We start from the raw sequence: 6,547 nt of genomic DNA, 5'->3' as shown, positions 1-6,547 counted from the left end.
GGACTGAAGGAGATCAAACCAGTCCATCCCAAAGGAAATCAGTCCTGAATATTCATTGGAAGGACTGATGCTGAAGGTAAAGCTTCAATAATTTGGCCACCTGATGTGAAGAACTGACTCATTGGAAAAGGCCCTGATGCTAGGCAGGATTGAAGGCAGGAGGAGGAGGGGATGACAGTGGATGAGATGGTTGGATGGCATCACTGACTTGATGGACATGAGTTTGGGCAAGCTTCAGGAGTTGGTGATGAACAGGGAAGCCTGGTGTGCTGCAGTCCATGGGGTCACAAAGAGTTGGACATGACTGAGTGACTGAACTGAAGAATGAGGAGCATGCATAGGCAATAAGTTTGTAGTCTCAACATTGTTATTTTTAGACTATTGTTATATAGTATAGGATAATGTAGATAAGTAATTATGGGGCTATTCCATCATCTTGTGTTCTTAAGAACTAGGATTCTTTTTACTTTCCAGGCAAGAAAAACAAACTTAGTGGGATTTTTATTGGGATAACATTGAATCTATAAATAATTTGGAAAAAATAGACATCTTTACAATATTGAGTCTTTTCATCATGGATATGATCTATTTCCTCATTTATTACTAATTATTAATTAGTAATATAATATTAACAGTAATGCTTTATAGCTTCTGTATAGAAAATTTTCTGTATCTGTGTTTTGTTTTACAACAAAATTTAACATAAGTTTAGTCCTTTTCTGGAAATTTCTTTCCATATTCCCATGCACAACTTAATGATTCCTCTGACAGCTCAGTGCACTTTCCCCAACCACAACTTTGCCTAACTGCTCTTTTTGCCTAGAATAACCCTTCCAGGTCATCCAGCGAATAAATTACAAAGTTGAGTTGGCTGATTATTGGTCCTGGCTCTTTTCACTGTTGTATGTTGTTCCTCTTTCATAATCCAAATAGATTCAGAAATCTGCTTTGTCCTACCACTACTACTTCTTTGGTGATAAGTCTCCTGGGCTGCTAATTGAATGAAACTAGGGTCTTTTGTCACCTACATAATTCTTAGATGCCCCCATGTTTTTTTAGGGTCTCTGGCTTCAGAACTTAGGACTGTGTTCCCTCTACTGATTTTCTTAAAGTTTGTGGTCTTTGGCACTGCTCTCCTTCCTCCTGGCTACCTGGGATGTTCTAATCTTCTTAGTCTTAACTTCAGGCAAGAACACACCATATGTAATTTGACAGACAGTGTGGTAAATGATGATAAGCCAGCACAACAGCGGTGCCAGGCCTGATCAGGCACAAAATCATGGTTCTTTCTGTTAATGCCATGTCCTGTTCTTGTTCCCAAAGCCTGGCATGAGGCCAGAGGTTTTGGGTTAAGTGGCTTTTATGGTCACAAGCTGCATGCTGGACTATAGCCAGCTTCTTCAATATCCCACCTTGGGCCTTACTAATTGGCACTTACCATCTACCTCTGGGCCTCCCAGATAGTGCTAGTGGTAAAGAACTCACCTGTCAATGCAGGAGACATAAGAGACGCAGGTTCAATCCCTGGGTCGGGAAGATTCCCTGGAGGAGGGCATGGCAACCCACTCCAGTATTCTTGCCTGGAGAATCCCATGAACAGATGAACATGGTAGGCTGCTGTCCACTGGGTCACAAAGAGTTGGACATGACTGACGAGACTTAGCACGCATGCACACACATCTACCTCTACTAGGATTAAATCATGTGCTGCCGCAGCTGCTGGCCTTCAACACCCCTGAAAGGAGTTCAGAGTGGAAATGAGGAATGAGGTACTCTGTGCTCTGGGAAAAACTGGCAGGACAGGCCTTCAGATAGTTAGATGTTTTCAGGAGAGGATTTTGTGAGCCCAATTCTTATATCTCCTCATATCTAGAAAAGTACTAGAATCCTTCATGGTGGCATCTGCTCCTCATGACTAGCAATAACTTCTAGGAGACTAGCAGAAACCTTCTGCAAAAAGTCTGTGCTTGACTGCATATACTCCCCTCCTCCAAAATCACACATATACTGACCACCACCGCCCCCACCTCTTTGGAGCAGTTTCTCAGAGCTATCTGAAATACAGTCTCCTGGGCTACGGTCCTCATTTTGCCCACAATAAACTTAATTCACAGCTCTCACATTGTGCATTGTTTTAGTTGTCAACAATATTAGTGAAATCCCTTCTGGGGGGCCCTGAGATCATTTTCTATCAACAGACAAAATTGGGATATCTTCTTGTTGGGATAACAAGAAGGGAGAGTATAGTTGCTGTTTAATCCTGGGAGGAAAGGGCTCAGTGTCTTGACCTTTTCCTCTTAGAAGCCTTGTTGCACTCTTTGCATATATATCCACTTTCACCCCAGCGATCTGCTCTAATTGCTGAGGATCTTAAATAAACTGCCTTGTCTGGCCATATATAAGATATCTGATTATACCATTTCCCCAGAAGAGTGGATGCCCACCCACCTTCCAACTGTACAATTAAAATGACTATTTAGTTATTCACTTGTCACTTTCATGCACTGGAGAAGGAAATGGCAACCCACTCCAGTATTCTTGCCTGGAGAATCCCAGGGACGGGAGCCGGGTGGGCTGCTGTCTGTGGGGTCGCACACAGTTGGACACGACTGATGTGACTCAGCAGCAGCAGCAGCAGCAACCAGAATAATGGGGCTTCCCAGGTGGTGCTAGAGGTAAAGAACCCACCGCCCAAAGCAGAAGTAAGAGACTCGGGTTCAATTCCTGGGTCGGGAAGATCCCCTGAAGAAAGGAATGTCAACCCACTCCAGGATCTTGCCTGGAGAATCCCATGGACAAAGGAGCCTGCTGGGCTACCGTCCATACATTCGCACAGAGTCGGACACGATTGAAGCGACTTATCACGCACATGCACCAGAATAATGAAAATTCGCTCAGAAATCTTAAGTTCTGTCTTAGTAAGCATCCCATTCTATAAGTAATAATCAGTTTCAATATTCGTGTAAGACACTTTTAACCAAATCAACATAAGCTAATTAGAGTTGGCATGTTGATTTTATATAACTTAAAATAAAGGGAGTGATATTTTACATTTTTTCCTGTGTATCCTTATTAGTTATGTGTATAATTATTATTAGAGTCTTTGAAAGACAACAAATACAGGCCCTACATCACCATGTACCCCTAGAAATCTGGGTAACCCAGGCTGGAAACTTAGCTTTATGTGACATAGATCCAGAACACACACCATCTCAGGGCTTCCTTAAGGATATTCTGCTGAGACTCGAAGGACGCATGTCCTGCTCTGCATGCTTATTCATGTCCATCACAGGACAAATGAATCACTGCACTGAGGGCCAGGTGTTGCTTCCCTGTCCCCAGGAGGACAACACTAGATAGAAGAGAACATGGGTTTAATGGACACACTTCCCTGTTATGATGACAGAGAAACATACACCTTGGTGCTTGAAGGGGGTGATGATAACACCTTCCTTGGAAGGGTGGTGATGCTTAAAAATGAGTCCTGTGGTTCCCCCCTTTCTCTTGGGTTTCTGGGGGCAGCTGACAATGACCAGTGCTCACTGTGTATATAAATGGTACCTGTTAGGTCCCATGTGAACTTACCTGCTTGGGCAGCTTGTACCCAAATCTGTAATGCCGTTGGCAGGCCCTCCTCGAACTCCTGGGAGAGGCAGGCTGACAGGGCACAGAGCAACTCTGGACTGAAGTATTGCTCAGAAGCCACTGTTCACAGCAGCAGCTCAAGGAGTAAACTGCACAACTCATCCACGATCCCCTGTCTCTTTGAGGGAAATTTTCTCTTCCCTCAGTCTTATCCCTCCTCCCTTTCCTTAGAGCATTTACTTCAGAAAACTTGAAATTGTAAATCCTTTCCCTGCTCCTTTGAGATGTAAATCTTAAAAAAAAAGAAAAAAAAAGCTTCCTGTAGGCTTTACAATCAAGGAACATCTTTCTCAGGGCCTGGGAGCCATCTCTTTGAAATGTAGTTGAGGACCAGAGCCCCTTATCTCCCGGTCTGGTGGAGGCTGTAAGTCTAATTAAGGTGCCTGGTTCCAACAGCAAAACTACCTCCCGTCATAAAGATGAGAGAAGGGTATTTTTCCTTTAGATAAAGGCAATTAGCTAATGTGCATGATCATCCCAATTAACAGGTAAATTAGGATGAATCACTTATGGTTATCATTTATCTGGAGACCATGTATGAAAGTTGTATGTACTTGTCTGTACATAAGGTGATTTCTTTCCATCTTTGCCATCTCTAGTGAATTGCCTGTATTGTGTGCCACATTCTGGTTTAATGCTTATTCAATAATACAAGTGTTTCTTCTTCAACTTTTGTGGAAGGATTTTCTGGGTTAGTGGGAGATTTTGTTTTCCATGATAACCCCTAACTCCTCTTTCCCCAGACTTTCAACTTTCTCCTTCACCCGCTCCTGAAACTACATTTTGTCCCCAAGAATCTCTTCTACAAATGAACCTTTTTCTGGAACTTTCTTCTGCTTCCCAGGTTTACCTGAAAGCTGCTACCTTTGGGCCACAGGGCAGCCAGCAGGGCGGTGTTGTTTGGCCACCTTTAACTTTCCTGACAGAAACAATATGTTAGCTCCCCTCTTCTAGGACTTCAAACAGTAATTTGGCTTCTGAGTCTGTGTCTTCACCTATAAGAGAAGGATAACCCAACTTGTTGTTAAGAGTGGCTGTGAGAATTAAATGAGAGAGTGGATGTAAAGAGAATGAAGGAATCCTGTTTCCACCACCCAGTAAACATGTAGCTGCAAGGAAATTCTTCATCTCTAAATTTTAGTTTCTTTTTCATTCAGAGCAGAGATTATAGTAACATGTTTCCTTCATGGTTTGTTGTGAGAATTAAGTGAGATAAACTCTTTAAGCACTTGGTAACTTATCTTGACCAGAAGCTGTGCACTGTCTGATTAGTGGGTGATAATGATGAAAATATTTGCTCTATTCCCTCCAAGCCCCCTGGAGATGAAGCTGTTCAACCTCCCCCCACATCACCTCTGTCTCGGGGCCAGGAAGCAGGGCTGACACATTTTGGTCCTCACCTGTTTGCCTCCCCCACCCCCGTTCCTTCTGAACCACATATCTACTGCTTCCTTTCAACAGCACTTTTTCTTTGGGACTGCCTTACTCCTCTTTTAGTCTCTCAGCTGGTCTGGCACATGGTGGGGAGGGGAAGATGCAATAAAATGTAATATATTATTACTCTTAAACCCAAGTATCACTCAGAACTCCTGTGGTATAGTCTGTATGAAACCTAAGGAGCGCATCAGGGTGACCCAGGTCCAGCTTAGCACAATTCTGTTCACATCAAGCTGGAATTTACTGAACATCTCAGACAGCCAATCAGAGGACACCTGGACTGAGACGACTCCACCAAAGGGGAAAGAGCCTATTTTGTAGGAGCTGGGGTGAAGAATTGGAGCCTGAGCTCAAAAGATCCTTTGCCTAGTCTTATATTTCAGGATATTTTGTACAGGGCTTTGCTAGGACAGCAGTTAGTAAGTCAGGAAGGAAGGCAGGGTGGGTGCAGAGGAATTCTAGAGTTCTGGAAACTCTGGCTATGCCTAGGCTACCTTGCCCATGGTCTTCTTTTCACCTGGAATACTGATCTCACCTGTCTTGAAATAAATCTTTTTTTAAAAATGGAGTACAGTTGACCCACAGTGTTGTGTTACTTTCTGCTGTACGGCAAAGTAAATCAGTTATATTCTTATTTGTTTATTTAGTTACATAAGGAATGCCACTCAGCATGCGGGATCCTAGTTCCCTGATCAGGGATTGAACTCACGTCCCCTGCAGTGGAAACTCTGAGTCCTAACCACTGGACTGCCAGGGAATTCCTGATCTTACCCATACAGATAATAATACCCCTTAATTATCTGTATGGAATGATCTGTTCCACACTCTTCACTCAGAAATCTTTGATCTGATGAACACAGGCCTATTTTCTTTTTTCCCTATTTCACCTAATAGAAACAAGACAGATACATTGATTTTTTTTTTCTTTAAGCAGAGTCTGGTTTTTTGGAAGCAGGAAGTCATCTGACAAGAAGTGAACACATTTCCAGATCCAACTTACGCCAAGCACCTGGGGTTCTGGTTAGAACTTGGAGTTCATTTTGTGTTTGAATTGTTGTTTACCCACTGACTTCCTGGTTAGTATCTAAGGTTCATCAAATTCTTTGACATTTGCTTCAGAGGCTTCAACTGTATTTCTCTGAGGTCATTTCATTATTCATTTGATATCCAAATATTGGGAAAAAATGTTTTCCAATTTCCTAAGTATATTTACACACCCCTTTCCAGGTGGCTCAGTGGTAAAGGATCCACCTGCCAATGCAGGAGATGCAAGAAACATGGGTTTGAACCTTGGATCAGGAAGACCCCATGGAGAAGGAAAGGGCAACCCACTCTAGGATTCTTGTCTGGAAAATTCCATGAACAGAGGAGCCTGGCAGGCTACTGTCTATGAGGTCACAAAGAACTGGAAACGACTGAGCACGCACACTAAACATACATACATAGTATCATCTGTTTCCATTCT

Source organism: Odocoileus virginianus, chromosome 24 (assembly GCF_023699985.2).
Source record: "Odocoileus virginianus isolate 20LAN1187 ecotype Illinois chromosome 24, Ovbor_1.2, whole genome shotgun sequence".
NCBI lineage: Eukaryota > Metazoa > Chordata > Mammalia > Artiodactyla > Cervidae > Odocoileus > Odocoileus virginianus.
The sequence above is the reverse complement of the archived record's forward strand: the minus strand, read 5'-3'. Positions refer to the sequence as shown.